Consider the following 26,975-nt stretch of genomic DNA (forward strand, 5'->3'; position numbering starts at 1 on the left):
GCAGACTGAATTAGATCACATTTTCTTAACTCTGTGATCTTGGAAAGTTAGATCCCACTTCACTAATTTTCTGTATCCTTTTCTCTCAGTGATGGGTTGCTCATGGGATTGTTATGAAAATTAAAATATTTTACATGTAAAATGTCAAACTTAATTCTTGGGATCTTAGGTGGTTTCTGGACACTGACACTGAAAGGAACACTTGCAAGCAGGTTCTTTTTTTGAAGGGGCGCCTTCTTTTTTTAAATTTTATTTTGAAGAGAATAAAACCAAATGAAACAAAATATAATAGAGTCAATCAAAACAAAAGGATGAACATGTACATGACTTAAAAACAAAATACAAGGAGATCAACAATGGCTACCATAATGTCTTTTATTATCTTCAAAAGAATTGCCTATACCATCAGGCAAAATAAAATCAAACAGAATAGTATAGAATAAAACCAATAAAGACAAAACAGTGGAAACAGTATAGGCCTTCAAAGGAAGATAATTGCAAAACCACAGTGGGTATCATAATGTATCTTATTGCCTTCAAAGTAGTTGCCTATATCATCAGACATGATATAATCAAACAAAACAAAATAGAATAAAATCATTCAAAACAAAACAATGAAAGCAATACAGGGCTTTAAATCAAGCTAATAGGTAATCAGAAATGGTTACCATAATATACTTTGTTATCTTTGAAATAGCGCCACCCAGTGCAGTTCTCCATGTCTGCTGCTCCCTACCGCCACCATCTCTTTGCAGAGGTCTTCAGGCTTGGCAGCCACCATCGTCACAGTGACCATGCGCCTCCAGTTTCAACAGCTCTTCTGGCAAAGTGGGTCCGGCTCTGGGTGAAGGTGCTACCATCTTCTCCTTTGTTTAAGTTTTTCATTTTTTACTCTCTCTGTGTGCTTCAGTTCTCCCTTTAGGTTCTTCCTGGGTAGAGGGGACCCATTTCCTTCTTTCTTGTCTTCCCCGTGATGCTATACTCCAGCATCTGGACTGTTTCTCTGAGAGAGGCTGTTTTCTCTGCTGCTTTCTGTTCTGCCATCTTCCCGGAAGTCAAGGGGGTGCCCTTATAATGGGGCCCTTTGAGATAACAAGAATGTGAAATGAAGAAACGGGAAAGTGCAGAGAGGAAACTGAGTAGGATGCATAAAATGATCACTCTCATAAGTCAAATGAATCAGTGAACACCACTTGGCTGAAGTCAGTGAGCAAGTTACCTGTCAGCAGCATTCAGCATGATCATTCCTTGCTCCTGGAAAAGGTTTCTTCATGTGTTTTCTAGAACCTTATGCTCTCTTGGTTTTGACTCAATCTTCTTAGTCTTTTTCCCCTCTTTTGTCTTTTTTTCCCCATTTTTGAGAGGGTCCTGTTTTCTGCTTTTAGTATCTTAATGAAATAGTGCCCTAGAGATCCATCTGTTCTCTCCTCAGTCCGTTAGTTGTCCTATTTCATCTTATAACATTAAATACCTTCTATTTGTGCTGTAATCCCCAAATTTATGTCTTCAGCCCAGCCCTTTCCCTTAAACTTGGGACTTTTCTTTTTCTTCTTGTATATCTCACTGGTATTTCAAACTTTAATCTGTTTGCCCAAACATCCCACCTCTATGACCCAACCCTCTCCATCTATGGCCCTCCCCACCTTAAATAATAACATCCCCAATCATTCTGTTGATTATTCCTCAAACCCCATGATCATCTTTGATTCTGCTCTTACTGTCACACCTACATGCAATAAATCCTAGTATATTTATATTAAAAATATAATCAGAATCTGACAGCGTCCATCACTAATCTCTTGATCAATGTAATGTCTCCTTTGAATTGTTACTATTGCGTCCTAATTGGTCATGTCAGTCCTCTGCTTGAGATCTCTTAGTGGCTGCCCATTGCTCTCAGAATGAAGGCCAAAATACATTCAGTGACCTACAAAACCCTGTATGATCTTGCCCTTGGTAGTCACTCTGATCTCAGCTTTGCTTTAGTCCCTCTTATTCATTCCATTCCAGTTTACCTAATGCTCCTTGAACACGGCAAGCATAGCTCTGCTTCAGTGACATCACAGACATTTTGTCTGCCAAGAACATTCTTCTTCAGATGCATGGCTCACTCCTTTATCCTTTTTGACTGCAAATATGTTCTCTACAAAACCTTCTCTGACGATCCAGCTTAAAATTGCTAAACTGTACCCCCTCATTGGAATTTCCAATCTCCCTGCCTTGCTTATTTTGTCCTCATAGTCCCTTACTACAATCAAACACACTAGACACACACACTAGACACTATACTATGAGTCATTTATTTACTATATATTTTTGTTTTTTCTATTTTGTTCAATGAATCCTAGTACCTCCAAGAAAGTCCGTTACATAATTGAGTTTAACCATTATTATTATTATTATTATTATTATTATTATTATTATTGTGTGTGTGTATGTGTGTGTGTGTGTGTCTTATGCTGGGATCAAAGCTAGGGTCTCACATATGTTAAATAGGTGCTTTACCACTTAGCTGCAAGTCTAGTACTAATGAGTATTACTGAATGACCCAAAAGTAATTATATAATTATACTTAACTAGAACATCTCCTTGCAATTATTATTATTTTCACAGAGCCCATAGTTTCAATATTTTTGACATAGTTTAAGACTAAAAATTGTGGTTAGATGTTACTATCTCCATTATATTGTCATTTCAGTTAAAAAAAATTCACACAGGCATTTTCTGCAGTTTTAAAAGTACCTGTTCCTTCTAAATTTGCACAAAAAAACTCCTTGTCTGTACCTAAAAATTGTCAAAAGTGCAAATTCAGAAACTAGCCTCTGTGAGTCAAACACTTAAGCAATATGGCCTCACATAAGGTTGTAGGATCAGGTTACCATGGTAACCCCTACTCATCTTCTCTGAGCTTAATTGTTCATTTCTAAAATTGCATGCTCTTGAGGTTTAGTATCCTTCAAACTCTGCCAGGCCTCAGCTGGCAGGGAATTAAATAATGGCATTATTAGTCATCATAATTATTTGCTAATGATAATTTATATTTAGAAATATGAGAGAATATTAAAAAAGTAGGACACTTTATGTTTTAAAAAGTTATGTTAAATTTTTCATTAGTACATGCTTGCAGTACATAATGATTACATTCATCATGAGGAATTGGTGTGTACGTAACAAGTCTTAATTCCTTTGCTTCCCTGTTCCTTCCCCTCCCTACTCCCTTAAGAGGGCTTTTCAATCTACCTAATGCTGCTTTCAGGATGGTAATTGATTCTGCATGTTGTAGAAACATGCAGAATGTACCGTGCCCTATCACGTACCTCTATCTTTCAATTTTTCTGTAGTTCAAGATAAGAACTCACTGAACTTTCCTTCTTGATTTTATCTTTTAGAGCACTCAACCGCAGGAAAAAAGATGTGAGAAAATATATGGTTGATATAATTTAAGTTGTGGGCATTGAAAGATCTAGATATCAAAAAGAAATGAACCAATAATAAATTCTCTAAATTCTTCATTATTTGGGAAAAGAAAAATAACCTTCATTTAAAAATAAATCTGTAGTAGCTCAGGTAATAAAAATAAATGGAGACCTTTATATAACACTTTCCATTTACAGAAACTATTGGGGACTCAGTGAAGAGTCCTAATTGTCTGTATTAAGGGTATAGAGAGGAAAATTACAAACAGAGACAAGTTTAGTAACACATGATGATTGGGAAGTTAGTGTCTCTCGATAGGTCCTCCTCACTCTCCTAAGCAGCCACTATTTATTGGGTATATACAATTATAGGCAGGGCTAGCAAAACATTCCAATTCTCCGAAGACTCAGAGGCTTGTAAGTCTATGAGCAAGTATAATCCTGGAGTGACTCAAGACGGCATAGATGATCACATGCTAAGAAGGAATTTGTGCTAGAGTATAATCCTATGATGACCCAAGAGGGTGCAGATGGTTTTATGCTAAGAAGAATCTTGTCATGTAGTATAATTCTATGATGATTCAAGAAGGCATAGATGATCTTATGCTAAGAAGAGTCAATGGGAAATCTCAGATGGGTGGTACTGATAATCCCAAACCCCCATTTTATCCCCATACTTAGGGAAGTATGCAAAATTAGCCATTATGAATTTGTGGTCCCTAACAAGAAACAATACTATAACTTTTAGTACTCAATTTTCTTACCAGTGAAATAATTTATTCCTGGTTATCATTCATTCCATTCATTTCCTGTTATATTTATATTTCTTAAATGAAAAAAAACTCTACTAGTTCCATTCTCTGTCCTAGTTTTAAGTGTAGTTTCAAAAATCCTAGAGGAAGGAGAGAATTAGACCAAATCAGTGACAATGGGCATTGGAGTGGAGGGGTATAGGCTTCAAAATTAATTACAAGATGGAATCCATTTGTGCCTGGTTATGGGATGCCTTGTTTCATCCCTGCTGCTATAACAATATGAGTAATTTATAAATAACAGAAATTTGTTTCTCACAGTTCTGGAGGCTGAGTAGTGCATGTTCAGACACCAGCAGATTCAATGTCTGCTGAGGGCCTATTTCCCAAAAGTAGCACCTTCCATGTGTCCCACATAGTAGAAGGAGAGGCCAAAGGGGCAAATGAGCTCCCTTCGGCATCTTTTATAAGAACACTAATATCATGTAAGAGGATTTGACCTTCCTGACCTTGTCACTGGCCCAGAGCCCCTCCTCCTAATACATTTTCAACATATTAGGATTACATTTCGGTGTATGGATTTTGGAGGGAGACTGCAAATCAAAATGGTCACTTACATGAGGCTCCATTTCATCAAACATAAATTAGGTTTTCATCTGACTTCCTCAACAAAAGGGAGAGATAACAGTCAAATTTCTCAGTCAAGCCAGCTGCATAGTAATAATGTTCCCTCTACTTTAATCTTTGCATTTTTAAATCCTTGTAAAAAAGTAACCTGAATGCCACACTTGGTATTAACCTGTCAGTTATTTTTCTCTTGTTCTGTTTCTATATACCCACCATATAAGGTAAGTAACTGTGAAACGACCTATCGGCTTTTTTATTATTTATTTCTGTTTTTCCCAGCCTTCCTCTGTCTATGAAAACCTCTTCTACTCAAACCATCTGAATACTTATTCTGTTTCATAGAATGAAATATTGCTCAATTTTAGAATGGAAAATAAAATCAATTAACATCTTTAAGCTAAACTGTTTTAATTTTGTTCTTTGACAGAAGTCAAGGGGTGAGAGTTTTAAGGGCAGAATACTCAGTGATGCCAAATGCTGTAGAAAGCAGCTATTTAGGGAACTGAAAATAATCTACGAGTTTGGCAATTAGGAAATCGCAATGACTTTGGATAAGCCAGCTTTATGCCTTCAAGTTACAGAGTAATGCTTGATCAGGGAGGGATAAGGACAGAAATCACTTGTGTTATGGGACAAAACTGGTGGGGGGTTGTTATAGGATTCAAGTTTTCCTCAGTCCAAAATATCTAATATATGATATATATAATAATATAAAGTTTATATTGAAATTATTTGTTGGGTTTTATATGTGTACCTGTGTATTTTTTTTTTTTTTTGGATGTTAGGGACTGAAAGTACTTTATCATTGAGCCAACGTGCCAGCCCCTACTTACAGGTTTTAAATTTAAGTGTGCTAATCAGCTTTTCATTACTATAATTAAATATCTGAGGCCAGCTATGGTATAAGAAAAAAAAGTTATGTTGGCTTATGGTTCTGAGGTAGGAGATTAGGGTGGGGCAACACTGATTGAACAAATGGACATAATTTATCAGTGAAGGAGACACAGAACACAGAATGTGAATGACTATGGCAGGTCCCAAACCCTGTACTAGAATTAATCAGGGCAGGGTCATTTTCAGTTCTTCATTTACAGCTGACACAAATGCCTTATTTGCATGAAGAAGAAGCAGTTCTGGAAGTGGATATAGAAAGAAGCCCTGCCATGACCCTGGGAGCCACTGGGAACCGTTTCACCAGCCTCTGCTCATTCTGCAGAACATATTTCTTTTCTGCCCTCAATAAATGTAAATCTTCACTACTTTTTCCACATTGTGTCCAGTTATTTGTTCAGAACACTAAGAACCTGGAAAGAATATCTTTAGGACCCAAAAATTCGTAATAATTCTGGAGGGTCAAGGTCAAGGGGACACACCTGATTATGTCCTTGCTGGCATTCACAAGGCAATGCAGCATCACAGGGCATGAGATAGAAATGTTTGTTTGCTTATAAAGCCACAGGGTTTCAACCAGGGGTGCTAACGACCTTATCTAATCCCAGAGCCCTCCATTCTCAAGCACCACTGCTGTGGGACAGAAAGGCAGTCCTCTTGGGCACTCAGTTTTCTGGTCCTCTGCCTTGTGGGATTATGGCACTTTCTGCTCTCAGCTCCTTCCTCCTCCCTCCCCTCTCTCTCACAGCCGAGGCTTTGATGTGATAATGAGCAGTTTCACAACTGTCTCACTCCTCTTTCCCTCCCCATAAGAGACTTCACTCCCCAACCTACAGTGCTCTCTCCTCTTCCCTTCCCCCTGCTTTGACTCCCTAGCTGACTGAGGCTGACCAGATGGCCCAAGTTGTAATTTGTCACCTTGAAGTAACTGTCTTTATTTAGCTCACTTTTTCCTGCCTTAAAATGTATAAAACTTTCTGTAACTCTATCCCTGGCATCCAGGTCTCAGCGTATGAACTCCTCTGAGCCTGGCTAACCAATAAAAGACTGGCTTTCTCCACTTCTTCAAGTGCCTGCTTGACTTCTTGTGTCATCCGAAGATTTCTGTTATCCTGTTCACCACAACAGTTTGGGTGCACTGGCTGGGAAACTGACCATGCTGTCCCTCTGAACCACTGGTTTGGAGTCAGGAGCAGCTGCCAGAAGCCTTCCCTAGAGAATGAGGCAATGCACCACTGCCCAAATTTGGTAGTCCTTCCTTCACTAGGCGAGGGGGACTGATGGTTACGTACATCTGACTCGGCACCAAGTTTCACTAGGATTTCAGGATAAGATAAGGCCAGAGCCCATCTGGAGCACAGTTAGGTCTGTTCCATTGGACAGAAGGAAAGCCTGATCACCTGTCTCAAGACTGAGACTCCAGACAAGGAACTTCTCAAAGGGGTAGGAATGTTTTAACCTCTGAATGACCGTTTTAGTGTATGAATGAGTGTAATTGACTATTGCCCTCAATAGCTGGTCTATGCAGTTCCATAGCAAAGAAACACTAAACAATGGAGTCTGATTGGGCCTTTATCTGCTATTCTGTGGAGATGTCATGGGCATAACAGTGGCGTAATGGTGGTCTGACCATGCCACCTTTGCAAGAACACTCCTAATTCCCAAGATGGGTGCAGCTAAGTAGGCATCTGAGGGGTCTCCTCTGGGGACTCTCATCTTTTGTCTGTTGTGCCTCCACTTGAGGGACACTATATATACCACAGGCAACATACCTAGTAAGCCTACTATCTTACACTGTATAATAAAAAATCTAGGAAGGAATTTAATGAAGATTGTGGAATAAAATTAAAGCCCCAAAGGTGTGGGCACTATGTAAGGTAGATTGGCCCCAGTTTAATGTGGGGTGGCCCCTTGAAGGAACACTAAACATCCAGACAGTTCATGAAGTCTGGAACATTGTTGCTGATCAACTGGCCCACCCTGGCCAGTTTCATTATATTGACTCCTGGCTGGAGATTGCTCAGATTCTTCCATCATGGGTCTGATTTTGCATAAATAGGAAGATACAGAGTCAGGTTTGTGACCCATGAGCAGGGCTGAAAATCCCAAAAAGAGAAAATCATTCATTAGGGAGACCCAGAAAAAGACCTCCTGTCTCCGTAATATACCCTCATCCTTCTACCCACAGCTTCCCCTCCAGTGTTGGCTGACAGCCCACTGTCATCTGACCCACCAGCTCCAGCATCCATTGCTAGTCTGTGACCTGGTCCATGGACCCCAGTGCTACCTACCAGCCTGCTTCTTCTGCCTCTGGCAACTCGTCATCAACTTGTTTCTACACCTGTCACTCCCTTCACCAACTGTTAGTATGACTGCCTCTCTGCCTGACACCAAGACACTTCTCCAATCTACCACTGCTCCTCTACCTACCTGACTGCCTGTACCCCTCCTGGGGAGAGACCTGCTGACCAAATTTGGAATCAAAATAACCTTCACACCTGAGGAGTCTGCCAGCCTAATTCTCAATGGTGAAAAGTGTCTAATTCTGTAACAGTCCCATGAGAAAAAATAGGCTATACACTTCAGATCTTTAAAAAATAAAAGTCAACCTTCCAGGCCTGCTTGAGGCATATCCAGATGACATGTTCTGTGCAACTCTCAGTGTTCTCATAGTGAAGACAATGAGAGGATGGAGAAAAAAGAACAAGAGTCAGAACACAGAAAGCTGTGGCTGTATGAAGCCTTCTTCCCTGATGGGAACTAAGGAAGGAAGAAAGAGGAGAAAAAGGAGGATAGAGATCTAACAGCTGTAGTACATTTATTTGTATGTTTGGGAAGTTGAATATCATGTGAAATCTCCCCATCTAATAGCTTTTCAATGTGGCCAACAGGTGCTAATTTTGGTGAACCAAAACTGTGCTTTGGGACAAAGACACACTAAATAGAAGCTGGCAGGCAGAGCTACCTTTGTTTTTTCTCTTTTTTCTTTCTTTTTCTTTTCTCTTTCCTTGTCTTTTCTAAATGTCTGGGGAAAAACTCCAGCCGAAGAAAACAAATCTCATCCCTCAAGCCCAGAGATCAAGTTCAGTTATGTTTGTCTTATTCACTATCCTTCTTAAATCTCCCCACCACAGGGTAAAAACCACTCTACTAAAGAGGAAACACTTTGAATACAAACTCCCAATTTATGATCAGATCTGTTATATAGTTGTAGATTTTGCTCTTATGGTTTAAGGTACAAAATTAATAGCCACCAAAGTTTGTAACTTTCTAAACTGCACTTGATGATATTGTTATTACTAATTATACTACTTTAGCTAAGATGTCTAACCTGTTGCAATCAGTTATTCTCCCTTCTGCAACAAAACTGGGAAACTCTGGAGTAATTATCTGGCACAGCCCAGCACCAAAGAACTGGGGACTGAGCCAAACAGATACCAGCATCTCACTCTTAATTAACTAGGGAGGAAGGATCTTGGAAAAGACACAAGCCAAGAACCTCCTACACCCAGAGGACATCCCTGAGGAACAGATTTTTTTCCTTGACAGTACTTCGTGCCAGTGATATAGCTGTCTACTACAAAAAACAACACGGAAAAAACCCAGAAATTTTTGAAATAGAAAATGACAAGGCACAGATGCAAGATGCAATCTCAGACCTCCAGCCCTCTCAGAACAAGTCCAAGAGACAGTGATACAGAGGAAAATGGAGACATAGACCTGAACTTTCTGAAATGATAGCAACTGAACTAAAGAAACAAACTCATGAAGCAATAGAGGAAACTAGATTAGAAATAATTTCTCAGATTAAAAAAAAAGAAATGTCAACATTCATAAAGGAATTGCTCAGCAAATCTAGAGTAGAGATATATAAAAATATGATGATAGGAAAAGGATGTAAACAGTGAATGATCAATACAGGAAAAAAATAGAATACATGAAACGGATTTGAACAGATATCCAGGAAATTAGAAATTCTGTTGCAAGCTGGTAAAAGCCACTTGAATGAAACAAAAAATAGATGTTTGGACCTTGAAAACAGGATTGTGGGTAATGATCTTGAAAGGAAAGCTCTCCTAAAAATAAAAAGGATCAAGAAAGAACAATTCAACAGCTGTAAGCGGATACAAAGAAAAATAATATAATACTGATAGGTGTCCATGAAAAAGCAAGAGTCCATACAAATGACATAAAAAACTATTTGCAGAAGTAATAGCAGATAATTTCTCAAACCTAAGAACAGAATCTGACATACAGACAAATGAGACATATAGAATCCAATTAACCATGACCATAATAAATCTACAATCAGACATAAAATAATCAAGATCCAAGAAGTTCAGCACAAGAACAAAATATTAAAAGCTGTTAGATAAAAGAAACAGATCACCTATAAAGGAAAGCCCATCAGAATCACAGCAGGCTTCTCAACACAAACCTTCAAATCAAAAAGAGCTTGGGGTGAAGTATTTCAAGTCTTGGAAAAAACCTCCCAACCCAAATTAATGTATCCTGAAAAACTATCTTTCAAATTAACAGAGAAATAAGATACCTCCATGACAAAGAAAAACTGAAGAAATTCACGATCAACAAATCACCCCACAAAAAGTACTGAAACACATTCTAAACAGAGATTAAAAATGATCACAATTCGAAGAATAACACAATGAAATCACAGGCAGGGCAAGCAGTTAACCAGAGGGGAAAGGCAAAGAAACAACAGTGGGAAACTAACATGACAAAGATAAACCAATACATATCCGTTATAACCATCAATGTAAATGGCTTTAATTTACACAATTGAAAGAAACAAACTGGGGGAATGGATCAAGAAACAAAATGCAACAATATGCTATATACAAGAAACACACTTCACTAAAAAACAAATTCATAGACTGAGAGTTAATGAATGGAAAACGATACTCCATGTGACAGGAACCCAGAAAAAGGTAGGAGTAGTAATTCTGTTTGCAGACAATGTGAACTTCAAACCAAGAATAATCAAAAGAAGGTCATTATGTACTTGTTGAGGGAGAACTTCAAGAGGAAGAAATAACAATCATAAATATGTATGCACCAAATAAAGGAGCACATAACTATATAAGACAAATATTAATAGACATGAAAAATCAAATAAGCAATAACATAATTGTAATGGAGGGCCTTAATACCCCATTATCACCAAGAGATAGATCAACTAGACAAAAGGGTTAACCAAAATAAATATCAGAACTGAACAAAGTGAACAACTAAAATAAATATCAGAACTGAACAAACCTGTGAACAAACAGATGTAGTAGATGTTTACAGTGTTCCACCCAACAACATCAGCATACACATTCTGCTCAACTGCACATGGGGCTTTTTCTAAAATAGACCACTTACCAGCCCATAGAACATGTTTAAGTAAATGCAAAGGCATTGAAATTATCTCATGCATATTATCTGACTGTAGTGCAATGAAATTGGAAATTAATGGAAAAAGAAACTGCAAAAACTCCACAAACACATGAAAATTATATAACACCCTCCTGAACAACCAATGAGTCACAGATGAAATTAAAGAAGAAACTAAGTAATATCCACAGTTAAACAAAAATGCAGATACAACGTATCAGGGACCTGTGGGATACAATGAAGTCAGTTGTAAGCAGGAAATTTATAGCAGTGAAGTCTCATATCAGGAAAGCAGAACAAGTACAAATAAAAGATCTACTGTTGTACCTCAAGCTTCTAGAAATAGAAAAGCCAAGTGAAGTCTAAAACCCATACAAGAGAGGAAATTATAAAGATTGGAGCAAAAATTAACACAATTGAGACTAAGAATACAGAGAATTAATGAACTGAAGAGTCAGTTCTTGGGAAAAAATAAAATTGATAAATCCTTAGCTAAAATTATCAAACAAAAAAAAAAGGAAAGAAGAGACACAAATTCATGCATTGAGGAATAAAAAGGGTGAAATCAATACAGATCCTATGGAAATTCAGAAGATCATCAACACATACTTCTCAAATATTTACTCTCATAAGATGGCAAACACAGAAGAAATGGACAGATTCCTAGATACATATGAATTACCAAAGCTGAATCAAGAAGATATAAAAATTCTAAATAACCCAGTATCACATAATGAAATTGAAAATGTAATTAAAAACTTATAACAAAGAAAATTTCAAGTCCTGATGGATTTGCTGCTGAATTTTACAAGAAATGTGGAGAAGATTTAGTGCCAATACTCCTCAAACTTAATGAAGTTGAAAAGGAGGTAATATTCCTTACCTCATTTCTTGAGGCAAGTATGAAACTGATACCAAACCAGAAAAAGACCCTATCAAGAAAGAGAACTACAGGCCAATCTTCCTAATGAACATAAATGCAAAAATCCTCAGTAAAATACTAGTCAACAGAATGCAGCAAATCATCAAGAAGATAATCCAGATTTGCCAAGTGAGATTCATTGCAAAAATGCAGAGATGGTTCAGCATGTTCAAATCAATAAATGTAATACATCATATCAACAAAGATAAAAATTGCATGATCATCTCAATAGATGCAGAAAAAGCTTTTGATAAGGTCCAACACTCACTCATGATAAAAAGCCCTATGAAAATTGAAATAGATCTTTACCTCAATCTGATAAAAGCCACTTATGACAAACTAATAGCCAATATAATTCTAAATGAACATATAATTCTAAATAAACTGAAAGTTTTTAATCTAAAATCAGGTACAAGAAAAAGATGTCCAATATCACCACTCCTATTCAATATAGTTCTGGAAACATTAGCCAGAGCAACTAGACAAGAGAGAGAAATAGAAGGAATAAGGATAGGAAAGGAAAGGAAGAAGTTAAATTATTATTGTTTGCCAATGACATGATACTCTACATAGAAGCTCCCAAATCCTCTACCAAAAGAATTCTAAATTTAACAACCAAATTTAGCAGTATAGCTGGATACAAAGTCAACACTCAAAAATCAATAGCATTTCTTCACACAAGCAACAAATTCACTGAAAAAGAAATTAAGAAATAACATCTTTCACAATAGCAGCCAAAAAAAACGAAGTACCTAGGGATCAATCTAACAAAAGAAGTAACAGATAAATACATGGGAAATTATAGTACTCTATAAAAGGACATTGAAGGAGATATCAGAAAATGGAAATATATTCCTTGCTCATGGATAGGAAAACCAACATAGTGAAAATGGTTGTACTCTCAAAATTATTATACAGATTTAATGCTTTCCCAATTAAAATACCATTAACATACCTCAAAGATCTAGAGAAAACATTCCTAAAATTTATTTGGAACCAGATGAGACCTGGAATAACAAAAGCAATTCTGGTCAACAAAGGCAAGGCAGAAGGCATTACAATCTCTGACTTGAAATTATACTACAAAGCTACTGAGATAAAATCAGAATGGAATGGCAAAAAAAAAAAAAAATGCAGACCTGAGGATCAGTGAAACAGATTAGAAGACACAGACACAACTACAAGCACACTCAGCTGTCTTATCCTTGAAAAGGGGGCCAAATATGTTCACTGGGAGAAAGATAGCCTCTTTAATAAACGGCACAGGAAAAACTGGCTCTCTATATGCTGAAGACTGAAACTCGACTCATGTGTAGCACCATGCACTAAAATAAAGTCAAAATAGATCAAAGTTCTAAATACTAAATATTAATCTACTGGTAGGTACAAATCTTAAAGACATAGTGATAGATAGAGAGATCATGTACAAAACACAAACTGCACAGAAAATACTTCAAAGAATGAACAACTGGAACCTCATCTTATTAAAAGACTTTTGCACATCAAAAGAAATCACCAACAGAATGAAAAGGCAACCCAAAGACTGGGAAAAAATTTTAGCCCCTTACCCCTCAAACAAAAGACTTCTATCTCAAACAAATAGAGAGTTGAAAAAACTCTGACCCCCCAACTCAAAGACCTAATCCAAATATTAGCATCTGAGATGAATACAACACTTTTCAGATGAAGAAATACAATGACAAATAAATATATGAAAAAATGTTCCACACCATTAGTCATTCAAGAGATGCAAATTAAAAGAACACCGAGATTCTATCTCACTCCAGCAAGAATAGCTTTTGTCAAGAAATCAACTAATAACAAATGCTGGAGGGCTGTGGTTAAAAAGATACCCTTTTCCACTGTTGGTGAGAGAGTAGACTACTGTGCAACTACTGTGGAAATCAATGTAGAGATTCTTAAAAAACAAACAAACAAACAAACAAAACCTAGGATTAGAGGTCCCATTTGACCCAGCTATTCCCCTTCTGGCTGTCTTCCCAGAAGAATTAAAAACATCATACCACAATGATATATGTGCACAAATGTTTATTGCAGCATAATGTGTAAATAGCTAAATCACAAAAATAATGCAAATGCTCATCAACCAACGAGTGGATAAAAAAGATGTGATATTTCTATACAATGGAGTACTATTCAGTCATAAAGGATAAACTTGAGACTTTTACAATTAAATGGATATATCTGGAGATCTTATTCATAAGTGAAATGAAACAGACTCACATGTGTGAACATCATATTGTCTTCCGGTATGAGAAACTCAAACAGTGAATGAAATCTAAAAAATACAATAGATGTGAAATAGACAGAAATTGTTAAAAAGGAAAAAGGAACAAGGATGGGGAAAAGAGTAAAGGAAAAAGGGAAAAAAGAAAAAAATGCAAGTTAATTATGTTATTATTGTCTCTTAGTTCATAGAAAAGGAAAGTTCATGCTAATATCAATAAAAGAACTTTTTATGCTCATATTTTGTACTCCAGTTGACTACTTTAAAGATAATATTGAATGTATTTATTGTTATTCTCCTATCATTTTGTTATAAAATTTTCTTTTACCTTTTTACTATAAAATAAAAAAAATAAACCCAGTTCTTTCACTCTCTCTCAAGTCCAAACGATGAAAGAAAACTCCACAACTTTCTGGGAGTGATAGGGTTCTTCAGGATCTAGATTCTTGGGTTTGCAGAAAAAGCTAAGCCTCTCTCCTTACAGAACCAGAAAGTCAGCCCCTAAAGTGAGAAGTACAGTAAAAGTCAGCCTTCAAAGACATCAACTGGCTATTCATTAGCACCCTGGCCCTGGGATTGAATTCAATCTCTTCGTTTACGGAAAGGACCATATTGTCTTGGAGATCCTGACTCAAACCACGGGACCCTTGTAGAGACCAGCGGTCTGTTTATCTAAACAGCTAGACACAGTGGTCAGGGCTTTCTGTTGTACTTGCTCTACCCACCACTGTTAAAGTTACAGGAGTCACCCAGTGGATTCATCATACGATTCAAGAAGGCCTACCCCAAGGACCTACCAGCTTGGATTGCTTGTCCAGGTCCCCAGATCCACTCAAGACTCATCTCCAACAGGATCACCAGAGGCCCAGTTCCCAAGACATCCTGCTCTGGTCATTCCACATAATGACCAGTCCAGGCATAGCTGAAGCTTAAGAACACTGTTGAAGGTACTCTCCATAATCAAATGCTTTGCTAGCCCTGAATTTCAAGTCCCTTTGGACTGCTTACTCTAGCCTTCACTATTGGGCTAGCCACTCTAAAGAGTGGACCCTCCCCATAGAGTTCTGTTAGCTTTCACTTTTGTTACCATTGTAATGTGTTTTATTTGCCTAAATTGTTTCTTGTAAGACAAATTTTGTAATTTCTGTACAGGCCATGTAGATGCCTGCCTCCAACTAACTGATGCTATTACTAGTCCCTCTAATACTGATCTTAACCTAGCAAACCCAGACCCCCTTCCCTTCTATCTGTCTACAATCTGTCTACAAACCCTTCTATCTGTCTACAAACCCATTCTCTGTTGAGTCAGGTATTCCCTGAGCTTGCCAAAAACTTTTGGCTCTGTATGTCAACCTCCCACTAATGCAACCTTGGTACCACTTCAGATCTGGGTGCTCTCCAACTCCTGGTTGCTACCACTCCTTTCAACTAAGGTGATCCCCAACCTCATAAATGCATTTTATAAAGAAACTAGAGCTGCCACCCAAAATTCTATACTTGGGCCTGATACCACTCGGGTTGAACTTAATCTCTGAGTTCCCATTGGCCTGACTCCTCTGATGTTCAACTCTATCAAAATCTCACTTTGGGACACTTCTTCCTTCTGACCACAACTACACTCTGAATTTACATCTTCCCAGAGAATATCTAAAAATAATAAGCTCAGATAAATGACTAAAACTCCTCACTAGCCTCCCCAGAGCAGATACCTCTAAATTGCTCAATGTATGATCGGATTACTGTTTGAGCTGAGAACACCCTTACATAGGAGACTTCATCTGGGGACCCCTTCTACCTGACTCCTCTTCCCTAATTCATGTGGTTCAAATGAGTGGCTACTCATTGATACTAACAGGTTTCTCCTACTCTAGGAAAGCAAGACCAAAGGGACCATCCAGCCAAAATGCACCAGACAAGTCCCCCCATCACCAGAGCAGCCCTAGCCTTTACCATCACCACACTGAAAGAACAACAGAAAAGAAAAAATCAGTTACAGTAGACACCTGCTTCTCCTGCGATATTCCTGAATCTGTGGTAAAAAACATTCATCTCTGTCTCCTGCAAAATTGGATTGGAATGTGTACTTTTGCCTATCTCACCCCAAAACAGACATAGCTCCTGGGAACACAGACTTTCTTGTTAATCTCACACTCGATACTAGAAACAAATGAGGCACTCACTTAATTCCCCACCTGATTAGAATGGGCTTCTCTGGAGGACTTGTGGGAGGAATAACCAATTTAATTATGCATGTCTTAACATTTTAAAACTATCCAAAGAAACAACTGGTAGCCGAGAATCCATCTCTAACTCACTAGCTGACCTATAAAAAGAAGTAGATTTTCTAGCAACAGTTGTCCTCCAAAACCACCAAGCAGTAACTGCAGAAAAGGTGGTATCTGTGTTTTCCTAGAAGAGTTTTGTTTTTACGTTAATAGATCAGGAGTTTGCCAGGCATGGTGGTGCACTCCTGTAATCCCAGCTCTCAGGAGGCTGAGACAGGATTGCTGTGAGTTTGCCAGCCTGGATTACGAAGCGAATTGAACTACATAGTGAAACCCTACCCCAAGAAGACAAAAACAAAAACAAAACAAACAAAGAAAGATCAAGAGTTGTCTGTCAGGCTATACAAAGCCTCCGTGACCACGCTACAAGGCTCCAAGAACCATACCAATCTAAAGATTGGTGGGGAAGCTTCTCCTGGAGCAACTGGACCCAATGGCTCTGTCATCTTCAGGCCATTAATATTTATTTTTCTCCTCTTGCTGTTTGGGTCTTTCCTGTTTCAATCTTTAACAGACTTTCTCTGAGATAGAGTTTGAGTGCTGACCCAACAGTCAGTTCATCAGCTACTGGCAAAGATCCACATGGATTACAGTCCAGTGGCCACTAGTGATGTCCTATGGGGCTGCACTTAAAAGGCAACAAAGTAGGAAATGAGACAGGAAAGTGGTCCACTTTGAGACTCAGTTCCCATGTCCTTTGCTTTGTTGGATCACAATGGTTTCTGCCCTCAGATGAGCACACTCTTCATCCCTCGCCCCTCCCCATGGATTACATTTTTATGTGATAATGAAGTGATTTCACAACTCCGTTACTTGATTCCTCCTTCCCTCTCCTATATGAGACTTCACAACCTAACCCTTCAGCCTTCTCTTCCTCCTTTGTCTGGTTTGACTCCTTAGCTGACCAAAGTTGTAAACCTGTTACCTTCAAGTAACTGTCTTTGTTTAGCGCAGTCTTTTTCCACCTTAAAATCTATGAGACTTTCTGTAACTCTGTCCCTGGCACTCAGAGTTTGGCGATGAGCTCCTCTGAGCCTGGATAGCCAATAGTGGATCTGGTTTTCTCCACCTCTTCAAGTGCCCTCTTGGTTTCCTGAGCCACTTGAAGATTTTGTTATCTTGTTTGCCACCACAGTTGGATTAAGCTTTCGTCTTTGCAATATCTCAAAATGAGAATTAGATTTCAACATATGAAACCTTGAGGAATAAACTGTATTCAAACCATAGCAATCATCATTTGATTTACACAGGTGTATGGGGGAGAAAAGAAGAATCACACTAAAATCCTTAGTGCTTACAGTAGAATGTGTTTATTATGTCTATTTTTCCTCCTCTTCCTCCTGCCCCTCCCCCAGTGTTTAATAATATGCTTATATTGAGGTGGGCTAGGAAAAATAAGTGAGGTAGAAAGGAGACAAAAACTGATTTTTAATTTAAAAACAGCAGATTCAAGACACAAACCTTGTCAGAAAATTCCTAAAGTCCTTCAATATACAATAAGCTTGAGCCCTTTCTTTTACTTGTATATCAATCACTTCTCAGCTGATTAGACCAATTCTTTTCACGGACTTTTCCACATGAGTGGGATATAGCCCTGTCACCGTGGTGATTGTCACATTTGAATGGGCCATCACCTTTCCCTTGCAGAAAGCTGTCACATTCCATGGTAAATTGGATCTCCTCTTTCATAGATTCATAGATTTCATAGATTCATAGATTCATAGATTTCATAGATTCATAGATTCATAGATTCATAGATTTCATAGATTCAGACTTCCACTCTCAAGTCCCCCCACAAATAAACCTAGCATGGGACCATAAGAATGCTTCTCTGGCTTTTAAAGGCCCACATTCTTTCCTTGAATATCTACTCCTAAAATTCTACCTAATAAATCTCTTTATGCATATTACTAATTCACACCTAATAATTCTTTTTCTGTGGTGGAAATCAGTGAACCTGTTCCATGGGTGGGATGTCAAGATCCTCCATCTTTGCTTTGGGGACCTCCTCAGACAGTCTGGTGACACTGAAAAGAAAAAAAAAATCACTTAAAAGTATATCTTACAAAGTATTCATCAGTAGTTACTCCTGTTAATTAAATTCATGAAGTCATTGTTGGATGATCTTCCTGCATTAAGGCCCAGCAGAGTAGATCAGAATGGAACCAATCAGTGTAAATTACCAATCAAATTAAACTTTAAAAGGACACAGTTTTCTAAAAAAAAAAAAAATTACTTTGGAGAGCCACAGAGGCCAATCAGAATGGGCCTACTACTTCATCTGAACTGGCAAAAGAAAATTTCCCCTTTTAAAACTGTAAGGAAGGAAATCTTGAAATTAATATATACGTAATTTAGGACCTCTAAATAATCTAAATAATATAAGGGAAATATTATAATTCCCAACTTGCTAGGTGTCCAATATGCCAAGTTCATGTCCTCCAAAACTGAAGAATGAATTCTAAGGAATAACAGAGGTTAACAGCAGGAAATATTTATTAGGGAAAAGAAAGCTTCTGTCTAAGAGAGACAGAAAGGAGATCCTGAGTGGGGGGCAGAGGACCCTGTTTCTCATAGGAGGTTTTAACCACATGGTGGATACAAAATCACAAGGTGGATATAAGATGGAACAAAACTATGGTCAACTAGTAAGTCTTACAAGTATAGATGCTTGGATAATATTGACCCAGTGGGGAAGTAAGTCATGTAGCAAGTATGTACGGAAAGAACAAGGCTTTTTCTGGAGGGAATCAGTCAGGGACTCTTCCTGGACAGCCACCCAGGTGATTGATGCCTACTTAGAATACCAGTCATTAGTATTTATCCCTAGTGGAAGTATGTAGATGTATGGTGGAACTTTGGCTTACAAACTCAATTCATTTGTGAAAGCTGGTTGTAGCTCAAGTTGGCTGTAAGTCAAGACATTTTCCTACAAAAAAACTGGAAATAGCAATAATGTGCTCCAGACCTCCCAAAGCACCTCTTAACTAACCATTTAATAATCAAAGAGTTATGTAATGTGCATTATTTACCTGAAGCACCAATAATTTTCCTATTGTGTTCACCAAAATGTTTTTAAATGTATCTAGTTCACCAGAAAAAACAATTTCATACTTTTAAAGTAGATATTTTAGGCTTTTAGGAAGGTAGAATGAAATGGAAGGTGGTTATTGTTTGAAAGGAGGGTCCCCTTCCATGAGAACATCAACAAGCTGGCTCTCCGATGTCCTTTCTGTCCTTGAGAGAGGCTGCAGCCTACTAAGACCTGCTTCTGGCTCAGTAGCTCTCAGCATTTTCAGAACTAATAACTGCTCTAAGGTTTTCTGTTTCTGTTTTTTCTTTAACACTACTATGCAGTATGATGTGACACAGTGGTTAAGTGACTGAATGCAACAATTGACTGTCTCTGTGTGGGTGAGTCTTCTCTGTAAATGTTTGTAGTTTTGTCCATTTTTCAGGATTTCCTTGATGTCAGAAGAAGAATTTCACTGCACTGATTGTTGATTCTCACCTTTCTCTCCAGCTGTTGCTCAACCACAAGTTGCTGAAGTCGCTCTTTAGCCAATTTTTCTTCCAAATCCTTTGGGTGGGCAGGAGCACTGTTCATGATGAAAAGAGCTTTGAGTAGTAAACTCTCAGATATTTCTCTAACAATAAGACAGAGAGACTTCCTTGTCCACTCAAGTAAAATTACACGCTCTACCCAGGCTTTTGTGTTAGACCTCTGCATGATCCCTAGAAATTTGACTCTGTGTTTTCAGAGTGATAAACCAAGAGAGGCTTTATCTTGAGATCACCACTTGCATTGGCACATAGCAGGAAGCTTAGCCTTCCTCACAAGCTTGTGATCTGTCACTTCCTTCTCTTCCTGGGTGTGTATTCTCCTGGCATTTTCCTCTAGAAAAGATCAGTTTTGTCACAGTTAAAAACCTGACGAGAGCAAAGCCATTTCTCTATGTCACTGTCTCGAGTGGTGTATATAATTTTCAACGGCCTTTTTATCAGCACTGACTGCTTCACCATACATTGTTAGGCTATGAGCCCTAGTTCTCAATTTAAAGTTCTTAATTTACTGGCATTAAATGTTTCACCATTATCACTGGTTGATGCATTATCATTTATGAGATCTGCATTGATAGCTCTAGCTTTTTCACAAATTAAAGACTCAGAAAGACTATAGCATACCATCTACCTTTCATTTATCCATGCTAATAATAGCCTTTCTATCTCATATAACACTGTTGATCACAATTTACTAATTTGAGTAACACTTTTAACAATATTAACTTTCTTGCACAAATCTTTTCTCTGTAAAATTGTTAAGATGGTGGATTTTGACATGCTGTAAATATTAGTGAGATCAGTTACACAAATGACAGTCTCATATTTCTCTACCATTTCCTCCTTCTGTTCAATTGTGATCGCTTTCTTTGCCTTCTCATTCTTGCTTAGCTTCTTTTAGAGTTGTTTGGGGTCATTTTGATAGCAGTAATCATAGCAATTATGTAAAGCATTGACTAAAATCATGTCCACTAACACTCATATTTCAGCTCAGACTCATACTTATGCATATTTACATTTGCTTTTCTGGCAGTAAGAGTCTTTGTTTACAACTGTACAAATAGCCAGCATTCAGGTCAGAACCCTAGACTTTGGTTATAAATTTATGATAAGATTATGTTCATATGGGAGGCCAGTTGTATCTCAAGGATCCACTATAGCCATTTTGTCTTTGTCTTGAGGTGTGTCCACCAATGAATGTGCCTCTACCCACAATTGCAATGTATTCTCATCATTTGCACTGGCTCCTTTGAGGGGCTAGCCCTGTCTTAATATACCCTGGGTTCATGTTCTCTGAAGAATGAATTCTAAGGAACACTGATGATTAAGTGTAGGAAAATTTACTGGAGAAAAGGAATGGAAAATAAATATGAGGGAATGGGGACCAGAATAACTCCTGAGACAGGAGGAGTCTCAAATGGGTTGCCAAAGAGCTCACCTGTCAAAGGAAGTTTTATAGAGCAAAATCATGAGATGAGTATAACATGGGTCAGAATTGTGATTTACTGAAAAGACTGTAAGTTTAGCCACTTACATAATATTGATCTAACAGTAGCAAGGGTACAGATACAGGGGAAACACCCAACGTACTAAATGTCCAGTTGAGCTAGTGTTCTTTAAAATCAAAGAATGAATCTTAGGAACAATGAAGGTTAAAAGCAGAATACATTTATTGAGAGAAAGAAAGCTTCTGTTGAGATAGAGACAGAAATGATTCTGTGTGGGCTGCCAAAGGCTCTGTCTTTTCTAGGGAAGTTTATAGAGCAAAACTACAAGGTGAAGTGGGTCCAAGATGGCGAAAAATGGGAACTCTCAAGTAGGCATGAGGTGAGATAGAATTATGGTCAACCAATAAGATTACGAGTATAATTGCTCAGGTAAAACTGATTACATCAGGATCCAATAGAGAAAAGAGTCACACAGCAAGTGGGAACAGGGCCTTTGCCTATAGAGGGTTGGATTAGTGAATTCTTTTGGCTTTTCAAAGCAATGAATATCTACTTAGAATATCAATCGCTGATATTTATCCTTAAGATGTGGCTGCATTTGTATTGTCTTATTTCTTGAGATCTGGCCCACAACAGGAGGTGCTTGCAGGGTATCTATCTGGTCTTCTGCACTGGGTCCTTTGAGGGCCTAGTCTTGATAGCCTACAATATTCTATCTAATTTAGCTGCCTATAATAGTACATGGGTCACATCACTAACCTTGGTTGATAATCTGTAGTCTTAGTCTTGTGTTTAGTTTTAGTAGCCTTGGTTTTAGTCTTAGTCTTTCAATCTTACTCATAGGTGGGAGAGGATTGCCCTTCCCTAAAGAGATAATGAAAAAATATCCAAAAGGTGACAGCAATAATCCCAAACCTCAGTTCATTCCTGAAGGAAGTATGTAAAACTAGCACTTGTGACCTTAATCTTAAAATGTACCTTCAGTCACAGTCCTTGTTGACTGTCATCTTTTGCACTGACTCCCTCGAGAGCCCAGCCCTGTCTAACTGCCAACTGTATTTCTACCTAATTTAGCTGTCTTTAATAGTCTGACTGCTTATAATATTTTAACTAACTTAGCTGTCTATAATAAAATGACCAATCCACTTTTTCTCCCTGCATCTTGTGACGTCCTACCTTTCTGCCTATAAATCCGACTCTGTCAGCTTGGCTCAGGGAATATCCCCTCTGTTTTCTAGATGAGATGATGCCTGATACTAGAACTGAAAAAAACCACATTTTTTCTTTTCCTGAAGTACTAGAGATGAAATCCAGGGCCTTCCTACTGAGTTATCTCCACAAGCATTTTTTTGTCTTGTTTCATTTTGAATTTTGAGACAGAATCTTTCTAAATCAGTAAATCACCCAGGTTTGGCTTGAATTTGAGATTTTCCCTGCCTCAGGCCCACAGAGCACTGGGATTAGTCACGTGTCTCCACACCTGGTTTAGATATTTACATTTGTTGTAATTTTGTCTTTTTATTGTAGATAGCTAAATTGTTTAGAAACATAATAGGTAGTCACACAGTTATTTAGAAATATTATAGGCAATCAGACAGTCCAGGACCCCAGAGAGCCAATGCAGAAGATAAAAACATATTACAGCTGTGGCTGGAGAAGCACTTATTGAAGGAAGGTCAGGCTTCAAGACAAAGAGAAATGACTAAACCCACATACATTCCACGGGAACTAACAGCAGTGCCTGATATTCTAAATAGGCATCAGTCACCTCAGATGGAGGACCAGAACTTCCCTAGCCCATTTCTTCCCTGAAAATTCTTGTTCATTCCATGTATTCTTGTCACATGACTGGTATCCCCATTTGGTCCCCATTTAATCACTATTATCTAAGTGACTATACTCATAATCTCACTGGTTGACCATAATTTTGAGCCAGTTAATACTCACCATGTGATTTCCCATTGGGTCAATATTATCTAAGCAACTATACTTATAATCTAATCAGTTGACTGTTTTGTTGCATCTTATACCTGCATCACCTTGTGGTTTTACTCTGTAAAACTTCCTAGAGAAGCAGGTTCCCTGCGCCACCCACTCAGGACCGTGAGTCTTTAGCTTGGCTGACACTCCTAGCTTCTACCCAGGAAACTTACCTCAGCACTCAAGGCTGCCATCTGCAAACACAGGAAAGGAGATAAGAGAGGACAAGGAATTTCAGAGAACCTTGAGACAGCTGGAGACTGCCAAAAATTTACAATGGACACTTTAAAGAACTTTGCCCACCGAGATGCGAGATTGCCACATGGTCTTTGCTGCCCATATATGTTACAGGGACCCACTTTGTCCCTCTTAGACAGAGGCTTTCTTTCTCTCAATAAATATTTCCTACTCTCAACCTCATTGTTGCTAGAATTCAATCATCAATTTTAGAGAACACAAACTTGGCATATTAGACATCTAGGAGGTTTGAAGTTATATTTCCCTTATATTATTTGAATTATTTGAGGTTCTATATAATCCCTATATCATATGCCCTATATCATATTGACATTCTCAGTGGATAAAAAAGTACTTTTTCCTGTGTTATTTGGAACTTTTAGATAGATATATTCCAATAAGAGATGCTATATATTTAAACCGCAGGTGAAAGTACAGGTTTAATATAAAACTCGATTAAACCTAAGAGCTCTTAAGTCTGGCTGCAACTTAGACTCACCTAAAGAGCAGTGGAGAAATTGTTAATATCCAGACCAATCTGAATCTCTGGGCAAGCACGGGCATTTTTTAAAGCTCTCAAGACTTTCCATGTGAATTCAGGGTTGAAAAGAGCTAGATTAAACTATACGCATAGCAAGATCATCTGGAAATTATTGATTTTCCTCCCCATAAACCTTTCTTTTTGAGACAGGGTCTCACTAGGCTAGCCTCAAACTCATTTGTTCAAGTGATCCACACACCACCACATCCTCCCCAGTAGCTGGGTCCACAAACCATGCATCACCTAAAACCAAGCCAGATCGTGGCACCCTGAGACACTTTGAAAGCATCCTCTGATGTTCTTTCAGTCACTAATTATTTATGAATGTGTTTATGTGACTTTCTATTAATGTCTGCCTGCTCAGTGAGCTAGATGATTTTGTACATTACAATGAGCTCTAAGTAGAGTGCCTGGTGCAAAGTAGGTACTCAGTAAATATCTGTCTTTACATCTTTAGATCTTTACATTTGTTGTAATTTTGTCTTTTTATTGTAGCTAGCTACAATAGGGCTGAGCATGTGACTCATTGATAAATAGCTACAATAGGGCTGAGCATGTGACTCACTGATAAAGTGCTTACCTGCCATGTGTCCTTGGCCCTGGGTTCAATTTCCAGCCCCACAAATAACAAAAAACAATAAACCAGTAATAAAATATTTAAAGATTAGACCAGCCTGGGCAACATGAAAAAAACCTTGTGTTAAAAAATAAAATGCATACAACTTTGGGAAAGATAGCTTGAGATTAATAATAAGTAAATGCCTTATTTAAAGAATATCTTATAATAATTTTCAAAAATATATATAATGGAGGAATAAGCATGGAATGTAACTAATTTCTAAAGTGACTCAAATCATGATTGATTTAGTACTTAATAATCACTGATTTGGTATTCCAAAAGATGATTCTAAATACATTCACATATCACTGCAGATAATCCCTGTCTAGATGCAAAGACAGAACCCACTAAAGAATGCCAAAGGCACATGAAGAACATTCCACAGCCTGTACAGTAAAATACAGTTTTTCTCTATCTTTATATGGCTATTTGTTTCATTTAAGCAGTGGTTTTAAGTTGTAGTAAAAACAGTAAAATAGTAAAAACTTCGCAAACGAAGAAATTAGCAAAAATATTTAAAATAATGTTCTTAAAATTTGTTTGAAAAGAAAAAAGCAATGTAAAATTCATTTTTGCATAAACAGAGATAAAAATTCTAAAAAAGCTTCTAATGTGATAAGTATAATTTTTTGAAAACTTCATTGTATATTCTATATTTTTTTAATGTTATGAAGCTGAAGTGGAGACAAGATTTTACATTTTTTATTGGCTCAAGAGGCATTTCATCCACAAAGAAATTGTTTCTTCTTTAGATGTCAATTCTGTCTTTGAAAAAAATTAAATTGGAATGTATATAAATGAAATTACAAAGGCTACCAAGAGTAATTTTTTAATCAATAGAAATAGCTATACAAAGAGCAGATAAGTGATTTAAGTTACCCAACCTTTCAAGTGTTTTAGCAGCACATAGTGCACATAGAAAGCATTCCTCCATATATTGTATATGCCCTGTCTCACAAAAAAGCTTTCACTGTGAAGCAAATAGCAAAATGGAGTGTGTCTTTCTTCTGCTCCAGCTCCCAGCCTGATGTGACCATGGTTGACATTGTTTTTGCCTGCATGCATGATGTCATGCAGTTGGTCAGTCATCCCTGGCACTTCTCCCTCAGCATGCTCCAGACCCTTTCTTGAGATGGGCACAGCTATAACCTGGTTTGCTTGCAGCCTGCCCTGTCACTTTGCCACATGTGTCTCTGCTGTGTGACTAAGCCTCTATTTGTTTGTTTCCCAAGAGTGTCATTATCAGTATTCTTTCCATGACTAAGCCCCCAATCACTAACTGCAAAGCACAGAATACAAATGTTCTGCACAATCCTCTAGGTAACAACTATAATAATTCAGTCTCCAAGCCGAACACAATGGAAGAATAAATAATACAGGTGGTGCTGCTGCTTAGAGCCAGACAGCAAGAACAGAAGTTCTGGTAATTACTGATCTCCTACCTGACTGTTCTCATACCAAAGAAAAACAACTCTTTGGTGTGATAGGAGATATCTAATCTTAAAGCCAGTTTTAATCTTGGATGTCCCATTGACCAGAGCTGTGTGATTTATGGAAAGGAGGGATTTTATCTCTACTATGTCCTGGAGTGCTTTGAGATGCAGTTGAGGTAGGAGGGGCTCACATCCTTCCTGACCTCCTCTTGATGATTTGCTGTCAAGGCACTCTAAATTTATCCACCTAATAATTGGCCTGTTTGCTGGTTCATGACCACTGGCCTTTCTCCTCTCCAGTCCTTCCCTGGCTCCAGCTGTCATCACTGAATGTAGTACCCGTGGTGTTCATGTGTTAATTCAATAGTCATAGCGCCTGTTATGCTCTCAACACTGAGCAAATTAATATAATGTACTCATGGAATTTACAGAGAAGTAGACATATGAATAATAATAATAAATAAATGACAAACTGGGGAAATGCTATGGAAAAGCATAGTGCTATTGGAATAATGGCAAGGAGACTAGAGTCTCAAGGGAGTATTTTCCAGGAAACAGAGGATTAAGCAGAAGGGAAAGACGAGATAAAGAGGAGTTCGTAAGGAGGTGGAAAAGAGT

At 37.9% G+C, this 26,975-nt stretch overlaps 1 long non-coding RNA gene across 1 annotated transcript in view; it reads right to left on the reverse strand.

The window, feature by feature from the left end:
- Positions 1–357: 357 nt before the first annotated feature.
- LOC106028978 (uncharacterized) overlaps positions 358–26,975 on the reverse strand; it is a 96,941-nt gene continuing 70,323 nt past the window's right edge. The window contains exons 2-3 of the long non-coding RNA XR_010049360.1: positions 18,460–18,565; positions 358–1,082 (exon numbers count right to left, since the gene is read on the reverse strand). This is a non-coding gene — a long non-coding RNA (uncharacterized LOC106028978). The remainder of the gene's footprint in view (positions 1,083–18,459; positions 18,566–26,975) is intronic.

This window comes from Cavia porcellus, unplaced genomic scaffold (assembly GCF_034190915.1).
Source record: "Cavia porcellus strain 051 isolate PalLab524CR breed Dunkin Hartley unplaced genomic scaffold, mCavPor4.1 scaffold_8, whole genome shotgun sequence".
NCBI lineage: Eukaryota > Metazoa > Chordata > Mammalia > Rodentia > Caviidae > Cavia > Cavia porcellus.